Genomic DNA, 20,858 nt, shown 5'->3' on the forward strand with positions numbered 1-20,858 from the left:
TTTCCCGCCTCCTTCAAATGCTTTATGATTTCTACCATAGTGCTCTGAACCTTGGGAAGCTGTTTTTCACTTGCTAAATAAATGACCTGATTTGCAGGGAGGTGTTGCTCTCACAGGTTTCTGGGTTCTCTGCTCTGTTGTATTAAACAAACCCTTTTGCTCATCCAGCTTTGGACTTGAGAACCAGCTTTGGGCTTTGAATGCTTCTCCCATCCCTCCAGATCCTCTGCAAAAAGAAAATAATGCCTTGAAATGGATGCAGAGGTTGCAAACAACTTGGTTTGATGGAGGGCTTTTCATGTGCTCTGTCTTGCTCGTGGAGCTGGAGACAGCCATGGGACAAGGCTCTGCTCTCTGAGGGTAGCTGCCCTTTCACAGGGTCTGGCAGCACAAAGGGCACAGCAGCAAGCCTTGGGGCAGGGATGGAGGGCAAATGAGGTATAGTTTGGCTTTCCTCCCCATTTCCCATTTGCTCATAAATGCCCTGAGAACACCAGGAAGTGCCTGTAGTTCTGCTGCAAATGCATCGGTGAGGAGATAGCCCCAGAGAGACTCCTCCAGCAACATGGTGTGTACCTCTAACCCAACGTCATCTTTCAGGGCTCTGATGGACTAGCATCGCTTGGCTGAGCACAGATACCATTTCCTTACTGTAACCCCCCGCGGCCCCATGCCATGCACTGCTAGTACCACATTTGCCATGTGTCTGTTTTGCCTGGGGACATCTCATCTGGAAGGCTTCCTAACTTCAGAAAAGCCTTAGACACCCCATCAAGCCAGTGCATTTCTGAAAAGTGGGGCTGTGCACAGCCAGGAGCATGGCAGCAAACACCAACATCCCAAGGACTCGATGAGAAAATGTTTCTAGTTGGATTGTTGGGTGTGTGTGAGTGCATGTGTGCAGCTTGCATTAACCATCCTCAGATAGAAAAATGTCTTTATCCTGGACTTATAGAGAGGGGTGACAAATCCTCCCTCTTTCTCTGTTTTGCATTTTTCCACCTGCAAGTTATGAAGAACTAGAGGATGGAGAAAGAGGAGGGCTACAAATCTAAAGGGAGCTGTAATTAGAGCCATATCTAATGAAACCCTGCCAGCTTCCCTGATGGCTAATAACTCAGTGGATGTGAGGGGAGACCTGCACAGAAGGAAGACCCTTTTGCTCCTGTTTACAATCACTCTCAGGGGCTGCAGGAGCTCTGGTGTCAGTGGTCAGAAATGGTCTTTCCAGAAAAATGAAAACCCATAGGGTCAGACAACAGGCAAAAAAAAAAAAAAAAAAAAAAAAACGGAAAAAAAAATTTAAAAAAACCCCAACAACAAACCATGATGTCTCTATCTCTGCTGACCTGTCTCTAGCCGAAACTTTCTTGCAGGGCACTGGTGTCCTCTTGTGCTTTCCCTCCAGCACCCTGTGACTGATCCAAAATCTTTCCTCATTGACCCTATCAGCCATGAAATGACCATCAGCTGTCAAAATCTGATGGGCAATGGCTCTGTCCTTACTGGAAAATTTTCCTCCCTCCCTTTACAGGCTTTCATGCCTTCTATTGCTCACCTGAGCTTTGCAAAGCAGCTTACGGAGCGATGGAGTAACGTGGCATTGTACTGTGTTTCTCCCCTCCAGGGAGAAAAACCTGCTTGCGTTGCCCTCCTGACCTAACCCTGCTTACGTCTCGTTTTCACTTTGCTTGCTGCCAAAGCAGTATTTGGTTACAGCTGTGAGAAAAGGCTTCAAATGGGTTTGTGAGGGCAGGGGTAAATTAAGCATGTAGATAACCCGCTAAGCAATGAGTCCTTGAGACTCCACCTCGGGACTGCCAACACTGCTTCCGCTACCAAGAGGAAAGTAGCGTTGGGCTCCCAGGGTAGTGCTTCTACCTCTGCTTCTGGGGAACCACTAAATACCCCTTCTTCTTCAGAAATTATTTCCTCCCCAACACCAGTGTCACGGGGAGAAGGCAGGGAATGATACTCCAGTCGCAAAGCAAAGGGCACTTCTTTCTAAGTGGAGAGAAGAGGAGGGTGGAGAAGGATGGTGTGGGAGCGGGGGAAAGGGAAAGCAATTTTGTAAATGATTTGCAGAGGAGAAAGCAAGCTCTGGATGTTTTCAAAAGAACACAGAAAGTTTTGATTCAGGGTCTAGATAGGACAAGGAGGTATGGCCAAGAACTTGGACCCAGCTAATCTGGTCTAAGCTGACCATACCTGTTCAGTCCCTTGCTCGCTATCAGCCAGGAGAGGAGAGCAGATTTACCAGGTCAGGTTAACACCTACCAAGCGCAGATCCTCTCTCCCAGTGGTGCCAAAAGCCTAAGGCAAGCCCATCTAATAATTCTCCTCCAGCTTCCAGTTTTCATATCTCCCATTAGCCATCATTTTTCCAGGCTGAAGAGTTCCAGCCTGCTCCTCTTGCAGAAGCCATGCCAGATCCTGCCACGTTCCTCCCAAGTCCTTCCCGTCCCATTCCCATTACAGCTGACATCTTCCCCACCCCGTCCTCCCATGTGCATGTCCCTGCACCTCTCCTGGTCAAATAGTCTCCCATCCCACACATAAAGCTGATTTTCTTCCTTAACCACCTCTTGGCCCTCAGGCTCCTTTCAATTGCTGACAACCAGTTAGTGCCAGACCAGCAGCAACCACCCTGTAAGAACCCAGGAGGAGGTGGTCACCACATTTATCTGGCCTTGTGCTGAAGTACAGAAGTCTCAGCCAGGCACTGAAAAACTCCTCATGGCCAGGATCAAGTCCCAAACGCCTCAGCTTCTGCCTCTGCCTCATCAGGCAGCAAGATGCCTTCTCCAGACTCAGTGATGTCCTTGACACCCATACATGTCTTTTGGATGGAGCTTGAAGACTGGATTTTCATTTACAGCATGGCCCCCCTCCCTCATCTCCCCTCCAGAGCTGCAAATCCTCCAGAGGATGCTCAGGTCAAGCTTCTCTGCTCTCCACAGCCTATCCACATCTGTCAAAGCAGCGACGTCTGTAATCATCCATGCCCCATGCACAGCTCACCCCTTCTCCTGGTCCCCAAGCTTCAAATACATTTTAGGAAAGATCTTTAACCTCTGTCTAGCTGGTGTTTTCATCACCTGTGAAGCCAAGTGTGCTCTGGGCGCTGACACACTTCAGCGTCATGGGGAGTGTGTTTAGGGAGCCAGGCAGAGCTTGTGAGCAAGAGGGGTTTCAAGCCTGCTTTGTTCCGGGACTGTTGGGGCAAGTGTGTCCGAGAGCAGACCCCAGCCTCCCTCAAGGTCACACCAATGACAAGGCTACCTGAAGGTGAATGCAAAGAGCAAATGAAAATGATTTGAGATCCGTTATTGTTGCATTATGAGAAATATTCCCCCTGCAAGTGATGATTTTACAGACCCTTGTATTTAGACCTTCCTCTCAGTCATTTTCCCAGGCTGGAGATTTCTAGCCTAGATAGTTGTCCTCCATAAAACCCCACTCCCTACTGATTCCCTTTCTCTGTATCTTTTGTTATCCTGTTACATCTGTTATGGGATATTGTGACCAAAAGTCTTGAAACAACAAAGCAAGGCCAGGGAGAAGCTCCTAGGTACTCGTTTGAAGCAGACTTGTGGTACGTGTTAGGTGGAGATGAAAATCATCTCCATAGCAATGCTGGCTCTGGAGCTGGCAAGGGATGAGTTTGGACACGGCACTCCTGGCTGCTCTCTGCTCCATGAAGTCACAGCAGGGCACCTGTACTGCCACACAAGGGGACATCCAGCTCTGTGCACAGAAGCCATCCATCCCTCTGGCCTCTTCATCCTCACTTAGAGAGATCCTGACTGTAACCCTGCGTTGTGTTTCTTCCTGGGCTGTATTTGGTGCATTTAGGCTTTTTTTCTGTACTGGTCCAAGCCTTACAGATGACAAATGACTTGAGAAACACTTGCTTGACTTGTGGTTGTGGGAGGGAGATGTGAAGAAGTAGATGAGGTGACCTTCAGTTCCCATCCCACGTCCATGTAGCTCAGTGTTTGTCCTCCCCTCCCCTCTCCTTGCTGAGCATGGACCACACACCAGCCCTTCATAACATCCCTCTTCCCTAGTCCCAGCAGGTTTGCATGCATTGGTCAGCTCAGCACAAACACCTTGCACTAAGAAAATAGCCAATACACCCTAAATCAGGCCAAGGATCCGCCCACGATCCATCCAGCCCCCACTGCACAGCAAGAAGACTTTGGTGACCAAGCCTCACACCTCCACTGATCTCCCACCACCCTGCTTTCTGCTGTCCATCCAACCCGAATCAGCCTGGCATCTACAGCCTAAAGCCAGGCAAAGGCTCCTGGTGCTTTGTGCTGGTACAGGGCAAAGATGTGCAAAGGCAGAAGGCAGCTGCCTGAGGCTGAGCAACCACCTGGTCTCACCACTCCTCTATTTTTTTCTCAGCCCTACCTTGAGATCAGGGCAGCAGGATGCCTCAGATGTGCATGTAAAATGGGAAGCACTTGTGAAACAAGCTCCAGAGGAGCTTGGCACATGTTACAAGCTTGCACTTCATATATTTGGGGCAGAATTCATCTCGGCACAGCATCCTTATTAATTTGTCTGAGCTGCAAGCAATCCCACACCGTTCACCTCACCTGTGCTGCTGACAGGGATTGCCGTGGGATCTGCCTGTACAAATACCAGAAGTATTTTCAGCATTTTTCCTCTGCAGGTTTTTAAATGAATCCATGCCGATGAATTGCTCAGACATACCCAGGAGGCTTTACAAGCGCGTTGGTGTCTTTGGGACAGTGCTTCAGAAAGCTTGCAGTTGGGAGCAGGACTGGAGTCATGGCCAAATGACACAGAGATGTTGATCTCTGTCTCATTTTCAGTGTGGAAGGGAAGAAAACTTAGGCAAAAACTTTCAGGAGGCAGGTAAAGGAAGAAATCAGGATGAAAATTAAGAGAACCCCTCCTCATGCAGCAGTAGCTGGTCTGGGGCGTGCCCTGCCATGGGACAGAGCTGATGCTCAATGGGTACCTGGGTTCAAGGGGAAATTTGACAAGTTCAATGACCAGAAATCCGCCATGAGCAAGTGCAAAATGCACAGAAGTCAGATTTGGGAGTGTATTGAGGGAATATAAAGCAGGCTGTCTAACTGACCCCTTTTTATCTATCCTTGCCCATTGTTCATATTGATTTTCCCTGCTGTTCATCCCTAAAACACAAAGTGCCCCCACGGCATCCCAGGAAAGTAACAGTTCAGAGAAAGATCTGGGAAAACTAATGATCATAATGCAGAGTGTGTGCATGATACTGGAAAAAAACCCCGCAAAACCCTCACAAAATACCTTAATACATTAACTAATGTTAATGTGTTAATGTTAAAGCTAAACTAAAACAAAATAAACCAGGGAATTTTCTAAACTGAGGATAGATTAACCATCATGAAGGTAGCTATATCCGTGTCACTTGCCTGGTTTAATTGCTGACACACTGAAAACATAGCGTGAATTTTTCAATAGGACCGTCCTGCATGCTGTCTCCACGAAAAGATATTTTATTGTTGGGGAAACCTTTGCTTTCTTGTGTCAGTCCAGGGCAGCCAGGGCTGGGCATGAGCAGGATGGGAAGGAGGGGACACAGCTCTGGAGAGGAGAGCAGCAGGCTGGGCAGTTGTCAGAGCAAGGCAAGACAAGGAACTCATCTCCATCAGGAAGGTGGGATGGTGGGGAAGGGGAGATGGTGGCTGATGTTTTGGGTACACTGTGGGAAGCAAAAACAACCCTGGGAGAAGGCAGTTTGGCCCCTGAGGAGATGCTAAGGACCCAGATCCTCTGTTTAGCTGTACTATGCCATGATGCCAAGTGGCCCTTAGTTCCAGGAGGAGTGAAAGATCTGGAGAAGCTCTCCATGACTTGGTGAGGAGCTTTTTACTTTGTGCATTTATAGTAGGGGAATCACCCTGGTGCAGACAGACCTCTGAGCACTTGAAGAAGCAGATAGGTAGACCCTGGAAAAAACATCTCCGCACAGCTTCTTGCCTTGTCTTCATGGCTCTTAACAGCCTCTTCCTGGTCACCTTGATCCTGCCTCCTTCATCTCCTCATCCTAGGAAGCACCACCCTGGGAGGCTGGCACCTATTTGTCATGGGAAGGGTCTTTTTTGCCTGCTTCTAGTCTGGCACTGCCTCTGAAGAGCCATTATTGCTAGCATCAGCATTGTGTTAATGGTGGCTGTTGAGCTTTGCCTTTGACTTCACTCCCAATCTGAGGTGGCCGCACCACAAGTGAGGCACTGCTGAGATGACGGCTGTGGGAGCAGGGAGAGGGGTTAAACACCCCCAGATGGCAGTGGTCATAAAAATAGCCAGAGTTTTCCCACTCATATTGATTCACCCATCACAGACTGCAAATTCCTGAGAGACATGGCAGGCTGTGGGGAAATCGCCTGTCTCTGAGCTGCTCCAAACAGACCATGAGCTTGTCTCCAGAGGGACCCCTGGTCATCCTCTGAGGGACAGCCCTGTCTTCAGGAGCACACGGGAGTCCTGGGGTGGGAGATGGCACTAAGAGGGCCTGTGGGAGAAGGGTCAGCATCCCAGCAGAGGTCGGATTGAAAGGAGGGTGGGCTGAGCACCCTCACTCTTTTCTCCTTCTCTAGGGGTTTGTTTGGATCCCTTTTGGGGTGCACCCTACCAGTGGGGTTTTCTATACTGCAGGTGCCCTCTTCCACTGCAATAAGACGCCCAACAGAAAGTAGGACCTTGTATGTATCCATTCCCATCAAACTGGATTTCAGTTGTCTCTGGTTTGAAATCCACTCCCTCCTCAAGCTTGCAGACCTCCCCCACCTCTTCCCGAGTGCCAGAGCTTTAAACCCACGTAGGAATGGGTTGAAGGCCCCTTCTCAAAAAGCCTCGCTTAGTGGTTCCAGCTAAAGAGCAGAAATGCAGGAAAGATACAACCCCAATTATTTTGGAGATGCAGGGAGCAGGATTTTGTCTGGCTGCCTCCAGCCATCCAGCTGGGATCACAGCCACGGGCAACACAGCCTCTGAAAGCTACGAGGTGACTCCAGGAGCCCACACAGCCATGGGGTCCTGTTGGCCAGAGAGGTGGTGACCACAGGAGATCAGGAGATGGGGTAGAGGAGGCATCCACATTGTATTAAATGGTATTTAAGCCAGATGCAATCAGCTTGGTGAGCTTTGGTGCTAGCCAACTCCCCTCTCCCTGCAGGAGCCCATCCTGACTTGCTCAACCCTTCCCACCAAAAGATGCCCCCTCTCCAGCACCCAAATCTCATGGTCCTGACCCAACATAACCAAAACTCTGCGATTTGGTCACTGGGACCCTCTCCTACCAAAAGAAAGGTGCAGAAGGATGTGCTCACATCTTCTGCCTGGCTAGGTCCCACTGGTGTAGAGACACCCAACCCACAGCTGCAGCTGGGGTTAAAGAAAGGGTTGTCACTGGTATTTTGGGAGCCACTTCCTTCCCCTCCCCTCCTCCAGAATAGCTTTTTGTCTTTGGGTTTATTTTCTTTCTTGCATTAAAAAGGTTTGACCCTGATGTGTTTTGAATGGATTCAAATGCGGCATTGAATGCCTCTTGGGCTGTGGCCTTCTAGGGTAAGAGAGGGAGGAGGGAATTTCATTGTGTCCAACCATGCAGACCTTTGGAGAGGAAAAGCATCGGCTTCTCCTACTGCTGTTGCTCTCTGCCTGGGTCTTCTCTCTGACAAGCCCCATGTCTTCACCCAGCTCCTCCCTTAGATCAAACAAGCCAGCCACCCCCATGCATGCCACTCATCTTTTGCAGAGCTGTTCCATGACAGCTCCACCAGCAAAACTCCTCCGCAGTGGTGAAAATGGGGTATCCAGCTCCTGGCCAGCTCCTATTTGGCTGGGTCTGATGCAGCCTTTTTATAAGCTGCCAGGGGTCTTCACCCCTCTACCACAGCAAGCACAAGCCATCACAAAGTCCCAGCATGTCCCTTTTGCTGCTGAGACCCCATGGATGGGTCTGGCTGCCTCTTGTGTGTTTTGAAACTCAGCTACCAGGTAAACAGTGCAAACCCAGGATCTCCTTTAGTATCCACCACTGCCTGCTTTCTGCCTCTGCCAAGCGCTCAGAATGCATCAGGGATGGTTGCAGAAGGTTACGGAAGCCTCAGGTCATGCTGACCTGAAAACCTGGCTGCAGAGGTGGCTTGCATCGGCTGTGACTGTGACACTTGGCCCTGGGGCTCCCTGTGGCCCCACTGTCATTCCAGAGGAGGACAAGTGACCCACACAGATGGCAAGGTTCTGCAGCCAGGGTGGCTGGCAGTGGCTGATGGTGTTACATGTGGTTGAGACCTGTTTATGATCTTTATGCAGCCAGTGGATGCCCAGCTAATAGTTTCACCTTCTTAAAATAAAGAATAAAAGGTCTGGCTAACAATCCGTCCTTTTGGCAGCACTGGCAGAGAGTCAAAGGGTCTTGGAGAACCCAGTTTCATTTGGGTTGTCTTTTCCCCACCCAACATACAAAAGAATCAACACTGGCTACTGAAAAGATCCTAATGGTATTCTGGGTCAAGAAAATTGTGGCATTTACTCTGCAATTCAGTTTGCAATGAATTAGTCCCTTTCCTGAGCATTGGCAATATCAGGTCTCTTCTGGAGGTTCACGGACAACAGGGAGGAAGCAACTTTTGATTTGATTTTGCAAAATGAAGAGCAGCAAAATAACTGAGCTGCAGCAGTGTTCCCTGTCCCCAAGCTAGAGATGAGAAGATTGCTGATAACAATGGGGAAAAGGCAGAAACGCTCAATAATTTCTCCTCTGGCTTTGGCAAAAGCAGGCTGATGTTCTCGTATTGCACAGGGGCGACGAAGTGCTTTCTAGTCCATTAGTAACCCAGGAAGAAACTAAATGGCATGGCCTAGGGATAAACATTTTTAAACAGCGAGCTCAGATTAATTTGCTCCCAGGAGTCCCATAGAAGCAGGGTGGGGAGTGGTGTGGCCGGTTGCTCATCCTCTCTAAACAGTGCTGAGATTGCTCTCTGATCCCAGAAGACTGGAAAGAGGATAATTGCAGGGCAATATTCAACAAAGAGTGGAAAGAAGAAGAGCTGGAGTGATGCAGCTTAGCCTGGCAGAAAGTGATGCAGGACTGGAGGGATGGAGCGTGGGAAGCCATCAATATAAATAGACAGCTCATGCAAAATAGGACTTCACAGATTTGTTCAACCTCATTTAGGGCAGGTTGTATTAGATGACCCAGGCAGCTTTACAGATGGAAATAGGCTCAAATGAAATGCTTTAGTTTGGAGTGATGCAGTTATTCTGGTTAAAAAATGAGTATGAGTTATCATTAAAGTGTATGGTGGGGAGTGGTGAAGTGATGGATCATGACTGGTTGACAAGGGGCTGGGACAGGGCTGTTTCTAGCTGGGCTCTGTGGGGGTCCTCCCAGCCTCCATCCTCCCTGCAAAGCTGGTGCGTAGAGAAAAAAGGACTAGGACGAGGAGAAACCCACTGATCTTTCCCCGTATCACCCCTGCCACAAAGCTTCTCAGAGATACCTCATGCCCAAGGTTGCCTTTGGACCCCCCAAATGGTTTGATGCCATCGGACGGGCACTGACACTGCCTGGCTCCTCCTCACCCACCCTAATGACGTTTTGTTTTTTAGCAGTGAATTTTTGCAAGGGAATTATGCCCTCTGAGAAAAGCTACTTTGGTTTATCTTTAACCCAATATTTGAGTGATCTCCAGTTGCATTTTGAGGAAGAGCGAAGAGTTGCATCCACTCATCACTTCATGCCCTAAACAGGCACTTTTATCCATTTTAGGCTTTCCAGTAGCTGGTCTGAATGTGCTGGAGGGTTTGGTGCCTCTAGGGCACTCTGGGCATTAAAGATCACTGTACCAGGCTGTAGTTCCCCTCTTGCAACTCCTCTGCATCTCTGTAAGTCATAGCCATACCTGTAAGAGGTGACCCTGGAGCAGAAGCCATCTCACTCCTGAGATTCCCACCTCTTACGTGGGACACTGCTGACCCCCAGGGAGGCAGAATCCCCCAAGGTAATTCATACCAATTACTGCAATCAGCTAATTAGCAAACAAGATCGATTCAAATGAAGTTACAGTGTCAACAGCTATTACAGGAGCTTGCCTGTGCTGGCGTAAAGCTATCCTGGGAGGATCTGTGAGACCTGTCACAGTCAAAAAGCCCTCATGAGGGGAAATGGGAAGAGGTAAAGGAGATGCAGTGGGTGGCAGTGGAGATAAGGGGGAAAAAAACAGCGCTGAGACAAATTGAGGAAAAGTGTCAAGAATGGAAAGTGAGCCAGGTAGTTGCTTGCAGACATGAAGGGGATGACAGAGAAGGACGGTGCCCACCAGCCAGCCAGCTTGGCATGAGAGGGCAAAGTCAGGTCTTCACTGGGGAAATATCTGGGCTCCTCTGTAGGGAGCCCCCCAAAGGAGGGGAGCAGGGGGGCTTTCTCCCCTCCCAGGCAATGCCAAGGTCAAATAGCTCTCAGCTCCCCGGTCACAGGCATGGTGCAGGCAGAGAGCAGGAGGCAACGCGCATCCACATCCTCAACCGGCACCAGAACCAGCTCTGCAATTAAAAACGTTTGCCACTTCTAGGAGTGAGTTGCCAGCCTGGGCTTGCTTGGGATGCAATGGTTTCCTGATGGGAGTTAGAGCCGGGCTTGCTCTATTTCTGCCTGCAAGCATCTCCTTTGGGGAATGGAAGCCTGAAGCTGGATGGGGCTACCAGGGTGGGATGTGGGGCTCCACAACTAGCTCCAACCCTGAGCCAGAGAGTGGCATAAAGCCAGCAGAGGCATCGGCTAATCCTCCCCTAAGCCCGCTGTGATGGATTTAAAGGGTGTTTGTGTCACTCGCCCCCGGGATCAAGATCCTTAGAGGATAAGTGTCCAAAGAAAATGAAGGGATTCTTCTTCCTGCAGTGGGGCATGAAACGGAGACACGGCCCCTGCTGGGATGTGCCAGGGATGTGCGGGATGTGTGTTTGTGCACGTGTGTGTGCGCGCTGGTGTTATCTCTTGCGTGCTCTCCCTTGGAGGACAGGGATGCCTGCTGTAACCTTGTGCTGAACTTTCAGGGGGAGTTTTGCTGCCTGGCTCTGGCACTGGCAGATGCCCCAGTTTTATCACAGCAGCTGGCCCAGAGAAACATTATCCGGGAACCCAAATCTCTTCCTGTCTTTAAAACCCCAGGAAGGGTGCAAAATTGCTTTTTACCCTGTGTCAGGGGTGGACAACTGAAGCAAAAGGGTTTTCCCTGTTCTGGCCAAAGCTGGGGCTGGTGCTATAACCACCGTGTCCTAACCATCCTTGACTTCTAAGGGACAAGATCAACAGATTGATGGAAACATTCATTAAAGAAGGAACAACTACGTTTTCCAGGTTCGAGGAATAACCACCGAGTGGCAGATGCAACACACAACCTGACACTGAGACAGCTGTGCAGGCTACGTGGGCATTGGTGGCATGGGGAGGCTGCTCGGGGGTAGCTTGGGTGGCTTGTAGGACTTGTTTTTAGGATAAACAAATCCCTTTTATCACATGAAACCCCGTGCCCCAGACAGGGGGAAACATATTTAACAAAGAAATGCCACCATTAATTGCCTCTGGCGCTCAAGGCTTTGCTCACGCCTTGGCTGAGGGACCTCTTCCCAAAGACATGTACCCACCTTGCCGGACGCTGGGGACGACCCAGCCGTGTTGGGGCCCAGGCTGGCTCCCCTGCTCCCCACCAGGCTGGCTGCTACTGCTCACCCCGGCACATTGCTGCCAGAGGGAAATAATCCTTCCTTTCTTTTCTGGCTACCAGGAATGCACCACACCTGGTGCCCCTCCAGGAGTGTTTGCTGTCCTGGCGGGCGCCTGGGTTGGATTGTTTGCCCAGGGATTTATTTTTTTTTTATGTTATTATTATTAAAAGCTAATTTGGGCCCCTTAGAGCGTGGAGGGGAAGACAAAGCCCTTGGCTAGCACTGAGGAATGTCACCAGGCCGTGGGTTGGTTTGAAACTCAGGCTCTGCTGGAGAACAGACTGGTTGTTGCCTGCAGGGGATTACCCACCCCAAACGTGCGCAGGTGGCACATTTGCTGCTTTAGCCATGTGGTCGGGTTTGAAAATATCTCATCGCAGTCCCGTTTAGTTCTCGCTCAGTACAATCCCTTACCATTGCTGCCCTGGGTTTGTGGCTGCCACAGAGCCTGGCAGAGGGAAACTGAGGTCTGCAGGGTTAAGAACTACATGAAATGCCAGTAGCAGAGCGCAAAACAGAAAACAGACTTTTCGCTCAGGACTCAACACCGCTGCACCAACTCTTGGCTGTTGGGGATATCCTGATCCCCAAAAAGGTCAGCCCCTGGGGTGTGCAAATGCAACTGTGACTGCATCCTGGCTTGGAAGACCACGAGGAGGGAGGAAGAGTGTAGCAGCCGGGAGGAAGAGGGCAGCAGCCTGCGGATCAGAGGAAGGAGGAGGGCAAAATCCTGCTGCGCAATGGCTGGCCAGGGACCAGCTCGGCAGCAGTGATTTATTATTTACATTACAGGAGGAGCTGGAAGCTGTGGAGAACATCAGGGTCTCCCTGAGACTGGCACGAGCACCATGCTTTATGGGCTGTATTCAGCGTGCTCCCGGAGACGGGTATTTACGCCCTTGCCGAACTGGAACTGGGTGGAGCTGTGGCTTCTCTGAGAGGCCTTTTGAGAAATTTATTTATTTGACGAGGGAGAAATTTGAGCCAAGAACAGGTCCTGTTTTTTTCCAGAGCCCCCCTGCCCTAGGCAGTGAGAGCAGGACTATGGTGCCTGGGGGAGGAGAGCCATGGGAGCTGCTCTGTGTGGTGCAGGGGGCTGGGGGGTGGCAGCTCTGCCGCCCTGACAGTTTTGGGGATGTTTCCATCCTCTCCTTTCTGTCCTTACCTCTCTGAGCCACCCAAAAGAGCCAACCCAGCTGCCACCATTACAGGGACAGCCCTCCCTGGCTTTCCAACCCACAGCTTTGAAGCAATCACCCCGGGTGGACAACAGCAGGGCAAGATGCATGGTCTGGCCATAAAAAAACACCAGCATGTCCCTGTCCCCCATCGCCCTGCAATTCCTTGCTTCACTGGAGGCAGAAGACCCCACTGCAGGGAAATGTCTGAGGTGGGGTGGCCAGTCCTCCCATTCCCAACGTCTCAGGTGGGATGGCTTGGCTGTTCCTTCAAGTGCTTGCAAAGGGCAGAGCTGGGCATGTAATGAAGGCAACGGTCCATGGGGAATGGAATGAGCTTGTACTAGATCAACTGATATAATTAGAAAGCAGGGACAAGGAGACAAGCTCCTATGCTCAAAAGCTGGTCTGTTTTTTCCAGCTCCAGCAGCTGGGCTAATAAAAGCTCTGACCTCCCCTTGTGCATCATCTCCAGCACGTGTCTGCAGGGCGTGGCAATGGCTGTGAGCGCAGGGAGGTGCTCCTGTCCTTGAATGTTTCCAGGGATGGGGCATCTACAACCTCTCTGAGTAACATCCGCCACCATCACTTCATCCAGCCTGTCTTTTGCCCCCTTTACCCCAGGCAGTGTTGGTCCTCCCCAGAACCATGCAGCTGGAGATGCTCACCCAGTTGACTTTGCCTACCAGTTTCATTCTCAGGTTGTCTCCCTTCATGCTTTGGTTCAGGCAAGAACCCGAAAACGCCCCAAAAACGACAACCTTCTTGCAAAAATCTCAGGCCATGCTCTCTGGTGATGGTGGGGAGGAGACGGTGGATTTGCATGGGAACATCTCCACCAGATCCTGTCCCCACACGCCAGGGCTTCCCCATGGACGGAGGAACTGGGTGAATGATCTCCATCAGCAAACCCACTTCCCCTTCTCTGGCAACACTTACTCCCCTAATAACCTCCCAAAACTTGCAAACTGGCGTCACAGCAAGGATTTCACAGGATTTAGTGACAGGAAAACAGGAAAACCCTGGCCATCTGGAGAGTGCATGCCATTACCAGGCAGCCTGGGGCAAGCAACGTTCCCGCTGGATTTATGGGAAATAGCCACCTGGTTTGGAGAGAAAGAGGTCCAATGTGCCCTGCTGCCTGGCCTCAGGGCTGGAGGGAAGGCAGCGTGGAGACCCACCGAACGACACAGGGTCTGCAACAAGGTATCTTGAAAACCTAAGCCTATAGGGAAGAGCAGTCCTATAGGACCTACAGGAGAGGTGTATCAATGCAGGATGGCACCCAACCAAGTGCACTGGGCTTGCTCCCACCTGCCCTGCAAAATGAACACCCCCATCCCATCCTCATTCCCCATTTTTCCCTAGCGTACACGGATCCGATGGGCATTGCTCTACTTGCAGGTCTTCCCAGCAGGGAACCAGTTTGTTCCTGGGGTTCACTAGGTGCTGGACGCATGGTCAGAAATTGCTTATCCTAGGTTTTTTTCCTGGCTTGAATCATTGTTATTATTACTGGTGCTGGGCTTTCAGAGGAAAACATGTCTTTGGGCCACATACCAAGGGATTTGGTTAATTCGTCACCCGCAGACACACATATATTTATTTAAAAGCGCCTCTTGTTATGTTACTTGGCAACTTCCGAGCCCATGTATTTCTCCAGCTGATAAATATTTGTGAGGTTGGGTGCGTGAAGAGCGGCATGTGTTAATAACATGATCATCTTTCTTCTGAGCTTCCTACAGAGAGAACAGGCTCTGTTACATCTGTCTAAACCTGGACCATCTCGCTGGCCCGCAGTCAGGATTTGCTCCCCCAAAAAGGGAGGCTTGTTTGTCTCCATGCTGGTGTGAGGGTAAGGCGTGTGAGTTCGTTTTGCATTGATAAATGCTGAAGTTCAGACTCCAGCAGCACCTACTCGGACCGGTTGAGGACCTAAAGGCTGGAGGTGACTGTTGGGTGGGTGGTGGGAGTGGGTAGGATGCCAGAGGATGCTAAAGAGCACGCAGGCACTCAGAAAGCAACCAGAAAAAAACAACCAACCTGGAGTAAAAGGGAAAGCTCAGGTCACTGAATAAATCCCATAACTTCCAACTGCTGGGGGCTGCGGGGGTTTCTCTGATCTCGGAGCTAGCCCAGGCTGCTGTAGGTGTAGATGTCCTGGATCCTTCTGTGCACAAAAGCTGGTCATGGTCTACATGCTCCAGTGAGGCTCCAGCTGCTGGAGTCACGTTATCCCATGACCCCTCCTACTTTAATCCAAAGGAAAACCCAAAATGTTTCCAGCCCCTGTGACCACTCCAAAACTCAATGCATGCACGTAAGGAGGAAGATTTCAGCCATGGCAGCAGTCAGTGGGGAGGAGGCAGAGGGAAGAGACCTGCCCACCAGGTCTCATCTCGGGTCAAACTCTAGTAAGGCCCAGAAAAAATTAATCTTTCTGGCTCAGGAGCCAGGTAAAACCAGCAGGTTCCACATATTCAATGCAAAAACAATTTTGCAAGGGGGAAACTCAGCTGAGATCATGGGGAGCCTTGCAGCAGCTCCACTGAGATGAAGCAGGAGCTTTTGCAGCTCCTCTGCTGGGTCAAGGGGACTTTCAGCTCCCTCTGCCAGGAGAGCTCTTGGCTCCAGCCAGCTGCTTTAACACTTGGTTTTGCTTTCCTTGCTGTTTAAGGAGCTACGTGGACCTTCTTGTCCCCTCGGAAGGTGAACCTCCTCCTGGCTGTGCTCTCCCTGCCGGGTCCCCTCCTGTTCTGGGGCCACCACTGTGAGGGTCTCAGAAGACATGTCCTTCTCACCCCTCACCCCACCAAGATGTGTTCCCACAGGAACAGCGGGAAAAGGCAAAAATCCAAAAAATGAGGGGTGTCAGTGTGGTCCTTTCCCCTTGCGATGGTGTCTGGGGCTGCAGGGCAATGGGAGAGCTGAGTTTTGGGAGCATGTTGCTCCCTGCTGGGAACCACCTGGCTTATTGCAGGGTCTCAAAGAGCTTGGACCACGACTACCTCCAGGGTGGAGCATCACAGCCTACCTGTGGCTCCTGGTGCCACCAAGTCCTGCATGAAAAGGACTCCCAGGCTGCAGAAAGCACAACCAAAGGAGGAATCCAGTGACCCGGTGTGGGGTATAAAGGCTTTACCCATAGTGGAGAAGTGTGGGTGAGCTGGAGGGGCTGGGGGGAGTCCCTGCCTGCTGTCCCTGGCTGGCGGGGCAGGGACGTCTGGGCTCCTGGACATGTGCCTCCATTTCACTTTCAGATCCCTCAAATAATAACCGTGTTTGCCAGCTCCTGTGACAAGAATGACTAATGGGGAAAGATCCTCCGAAGGGAAACAAGAAATCTCCTCGTTTCACCCTTTGTTTGCTGGATTTCTCTGACAGCCCCAGGCATGGCTGGGCTTTCCTTGGTGTGCTCAGTTCCCGCTCATGAGAAAGCAGATTTTAAGCCCTGCAACAGCTCCAGCAACACCCTCTTAACTCTTAAGCTTCCTTGTCAGGACATAACTCCCTTCAGAAACTTTTTGCAGCCCAGTTTATCCAGATTCCAGCTCCACACTGCGTTATCATGCAGCAAGTGCCCCTGGCTGCTGATGCAATGTGGTTTTCACAGTGCATTTTGGAAACCACCCTCCCCAACTGCCTTTTTTTTTCTTTTTTTTTTCTTTTTTTTTTTTTTTTTTTTTAAGGCAGGGGACCATCTTTTCTCTTCTGTGGAAGGATGGGCAACCAAGAGGTGCCCTCATGGTGCACCACAACATGGTGATGCCCCTGCGATGGTTGCTGCGGCGGGTGCCCAGGGCTGATGCTGCAGCTCCCATGGAGGCTGGAGCTCTCCCAGTCTCATCGCTGGTAGGACAAGCTGCTACTGTCTCCCAAATACCTAGGCTCTCGCAACCAGCTGTTGGACTTTCAGATGCTTTTGTACCTCCTGCTTTTAGATCTGGGGGCTGGGCATTGGTCCCTCCAGCCATCAGCCCAGTGACCCAGCAAAGAGTTCAAGGAGGAGGGAGTCTCGTTCCTCTACGGAGCCCATGCAGCCATGCACACTGCTGCATCGCTTTTTAAATGCCCATCCCTGCTGCAGGGAGCCAACGGGAGAAATTTCAGCCCCTCCACACATTCCTGCTCTGCCCCATTGTCACTGCAAGGCCAACACTCAGGACAACATGCCCCGTTCCCTTGCGGGAGCACGGACAGGGAATCACACCACTCTGGCATTTCCACGTCTGTTCTCAGACCATTTGCCTCCCAACCTTTGCAGAAAATAAATTCCCCAGCCAGGCTGAACTCGGATGACAGCATTGCATGCTATATATAGCCACGGCAGATCGCCGCTCGAACCAGGGCCACACATAAACAAACCGCACGGCGCACGGTTCCCTGCGTGGAGAGAGGACGGGTGAACGAACCACACGTGATGGAGGAGCCTCCCACCCCCGGCTGCTTGAGACTGGGGGTGCTTTGAGATCCTGCACTGTCTTTTAATGCCAGCACCTCCCTTGAGGGCTCATCTGCTGGCATAATCCGCTGCCCAAGCAGGTTTAAGGATGAAGGATGTGCCTGAGGTTGTTGAAAGCAGAACACAGAAGAGCTAAGGGAGCTGCCAAAGGTTATCCCACAGGGCAAGTGCCATCCCCTGGCTCAAATTGTGCTTGCTGACTCCCAGCTTGTATTAAAGAAACTGTTGGCATCACTCCTCTGATGTACTGCGACATGGGGCAGAAAATGCCAGCGTGGCCCCACTACAGCATCTGTCCACCCCTCCTACCTCCATTCTGCATCTCCCTGCAGCCCTCCTGCTTGCATCTGCCTGCTCCTCTCCCTGCCTGACCCTCTGCCACAGTGCACAGGGCTGCATGGGGCTGCATGGGTTGCACAGGGCTGCACGGGGTGCATAAGGCTGTGTGGACCTGCATGGGGTAGGATAGGGCTGCATGGGGCTGCACAAGGTGTGTGAGGCTGCGTGGGGTGCATGGGGGCTGCATGAAGCTCTGTGTGGGGAGCATGCAAAAGGCTGCATGGGGCTTGCACAGGGCTGCATGGGGCTGCACAACATGCATGAGGCAGCATGGGGCTTGCACGGGGCTGCATGGAGCTGCATGGGGTGCGTTGGGCTGCACAGGGCTGCATGGGATTTCATGGGGGTGCATGGGGCTGCACGGGGCTGCATGGGGTTGCACGGGATGCGGAGCAGAGGGAAGAGGGTATTGATGCACAGCGGGGCCCCATGCCTGGCTTAGCTGGCAGGCCTTGTCCTCCTTCCCCAGCTCCCCACAGGGAAGGGGCAGGGGATGCCCGGGGGGATGCTCGGGAGGCTGTGGAGCATCCAGCAGCCTGACGCTCCCCTCTGGAGCAGAGGGACAAGCCAGCCTGGGGGGCGACTTGCAGCCACAAGTCCCCAGGCTCTGGCCTCAGCTCTGAGGAGTGAGAGTAGGGGGCAGAGGGGGTCCCTGCGCTCCCCTCCAGGCACACCTGCATCCCCAGATGGGGCTCTCTGCTGCAGTGCAGCAGCTCCAGCCCTGCTGGCTCCGGGGGAGCTGGCAGAGGGGATGCCTGCCTTCATCCTTCCTTCATCACAACACCCTCTCCAGCTGCTCCAAACCCGGCCGCTGGGCCAACGAGTGGGACGAGCCAGCAGGAAGAGCAGCAACTTGCTCCTCTCCTGTGTGGGGCTGGAGCCCGTGGGCCTGGGCACCCCAGGAGGCAGAGGGCTGCAGGGTGGCTGTGCACCCACAGCCCTGCCAGCATGCACCCATGGCTTGGGGGTTGCAAGGGGTTTTGGGGAACGCTCGATGCCCACGTCCTCGCAAAGCCGGGGAGGCATCAGTGCTGCCTCGGGTGAAGTCCCAAGCAGGGAGCCCCATGTCGTGACGTCCCCCCATGTCGTCCCTCCCTCCCTCCCCGCTGCTGCTGGGCGAGGGCCACCCAGCACCGAGGCAGATGACATAATTCCCAGCAACTGCACGTTAATCACTCCACCGCCAGCAACCTCCTTCGCCTGAATCCAACCCCCCATCCCCAGCCACCGCTCCCCTCCCTGACATCACCGCAAAAGAAATAAAGAAATAAATAAAAGAAGCTGAGGAAGGGAAAGGGGAGTGGGGGGGTGTGGGGGAATAACCTGATCCTGCTAAGCACTGGCAAACAGGTCTGCCCCCCCTCGCCCTCCCTGCCTTGCACTCTATTTTTGGGTGCTGTCATATCCAAAAACGGCCCCGCGGGGCCAAATCCAGGCAGCTGCGACTTTAGGCACAAATAAGCCTCCCTCCGCTCCGTCACACCAGAAATCGGCGCTGGCAGCCCATCCTCCACCCACCCACCCCCTCCCCAAAATCTCCCCCCTCCCCCAAACAAATTATATCTGGGGCGGGGAGGCTTTGGCAAGCCAAGCTCCAGCATCAGGTCCCCCACCTTGCTCTCTGTGCACCCCACATCTCCCACCTTCAGGGGACAACCCCCCTCTCCGCTCCTTGTCACCCCCTAGCTTGTCCCACATCCCCCGCCTCCCAGTACGGCTTCCCAGTTCCCCCAGTTCCCCCCCCCCAGCCTTACTCTTGGCGGGGATGCTGGGGCTCGGGCCGGTCCCCGGCGCTGGGCAGCGGTGGGCAGGGACCAGGCTGGCAATCAGGCTGCGCAGCCGGGTGGCCGCTCCCGTCCGAGGGGTCTCATCTCATTTTGTCATCTGTCACCAACACACACACAGAGACACACGGACACACACTCGCAGCCACGTTTCCCCCCCCTTCTTGCGGCAAACGGCGGCCAGCCCCGACCCCACCCCCTGTTAAAACAGCAGCCTAACAGCGAGGAAGGGAAGGATGGAGGGAGGATCTGCTCGCCTTCCCTTTAACTCTTCCCTCGCCAGCCCCCCAGGACAGGGGTCTGCCGGGTCAGACCATGGCCCTGTGCCCGGGGATGATGGGATGCCGCATGGCCCCCCCGCCCCCACCCTGCCACCTTCCTCCCCCAGGCTCTGGGACAGGGGACATTGGGGGTCCGGTGGTGCCTTGGCCCGGTCCCCCACAGCCTTGCCGTGTCTCATCACCCTCACCCCCCAAAAACAAGAGTCCCCCCAACAGAGCTGAGCCCCGGTGACGCTCCATGCAGTGGGTCAGCGGAGGTGTAGGGTGTCTGAGGGGCACGGGCAGCCCCTCAGCGTGCAGCTGGGGCTGGGAGGTGTCTGTCTGCCGATGTCCACCTTGAGACCATGAAAAAGCCATTTTGGTCCTTGGTTGCCCTCCAGCTCCCAGAGGAGGGCTCCCTTTGGGGTAGCACAGCCTGAACGCTGGGGCTTGTCCAGCAGGGATGGGGTGGGGAAATAAGGTTTATGTGGGAGATGAAAGCTGCTTTTCCCACCCCATGGAGAGGCCAAGGGCTTAAGCTAGCAGAGGGGGCAAACTCTCCAAACTCCCTCTTAGACAGATTAGCTGGAAAAGGGACACGCAAATGGCACACAGATTTGGCCGAGGACTCACACTGAAGGCAGGGCAGCTCCCGACAGTGACCTAGCGTGGAGCTGCCATCTCCAAGGAAAATCAGAGGTGCCAGAGAGAAAAGGAAAAGAAAAACCTCATGATGCTGTCCATGGAGCAGAGCTCCCACACATGGAAGTGTTGGTGGCCCGTGTTCCTGCTCCCAGCTTTACCCCAGCGCTGGGGTTGCTGCTGCAGGGTTACGTCCTGCAGCACATACTGCTGAGCTCCCGTTCTCCCCTTTGGCCCCTTCCATGGACGTGCAGGGGTTACACCACTCCTGCTCGCTTGTCTGAGGCCTCAAGATGGGGAGAAGAGGCAGAAGTTGTTGCCACTTATTTCTGCTGCTTTCCAGTGAAATGGCAGGACAGGTAATTAATTATTCCTGCTAATAACGCTGGACAGGTGCTTGACTGCTCCCACAGAAGTGCAGGCGGTGAGTATCTCT

The 20,858-nt window shown here is 52.6% G+C and overlaps 1 protein-coding gene across 1 annotated transcript in view; it reads right to left on the bottom strand.

Moving 5' to 3' along the window:
* LZTS3 (leucine zipper tumor suppressor family member 3) overlaps positions 1-19,671 on the bottom strand; it is a 55,938-nt gene extending 36,267 nt beyond the window's left edge. Inside the window, exon 1 of the mRNA XM_056343713.1 lies at positions 19,491-19,671. The gene's annotated coding sequence lies outside the window, so the exon portion shown is untranslated. The remainder of the gene's footprint in view (positions 1-19,490) is intronic.
* Between the last annotated feature and the right edge of the window lie 1,187 nt (positions 19,672-20,858).

The sequence above is a fragment of the Falco biarmicus genome, chromosome 1 (genome assembly GCF_023638135.1).
Source record: "Falco biarmicus isolate bFalBia1 chromosome 1, bFalBia1.pri, whole genome shotgun sequence".
Lineage (NCBI taxonomy): Eukaryota > Metazoa > Chordata > Aves > Falconiformes > Falconidae > Falco > Falco biarmicus.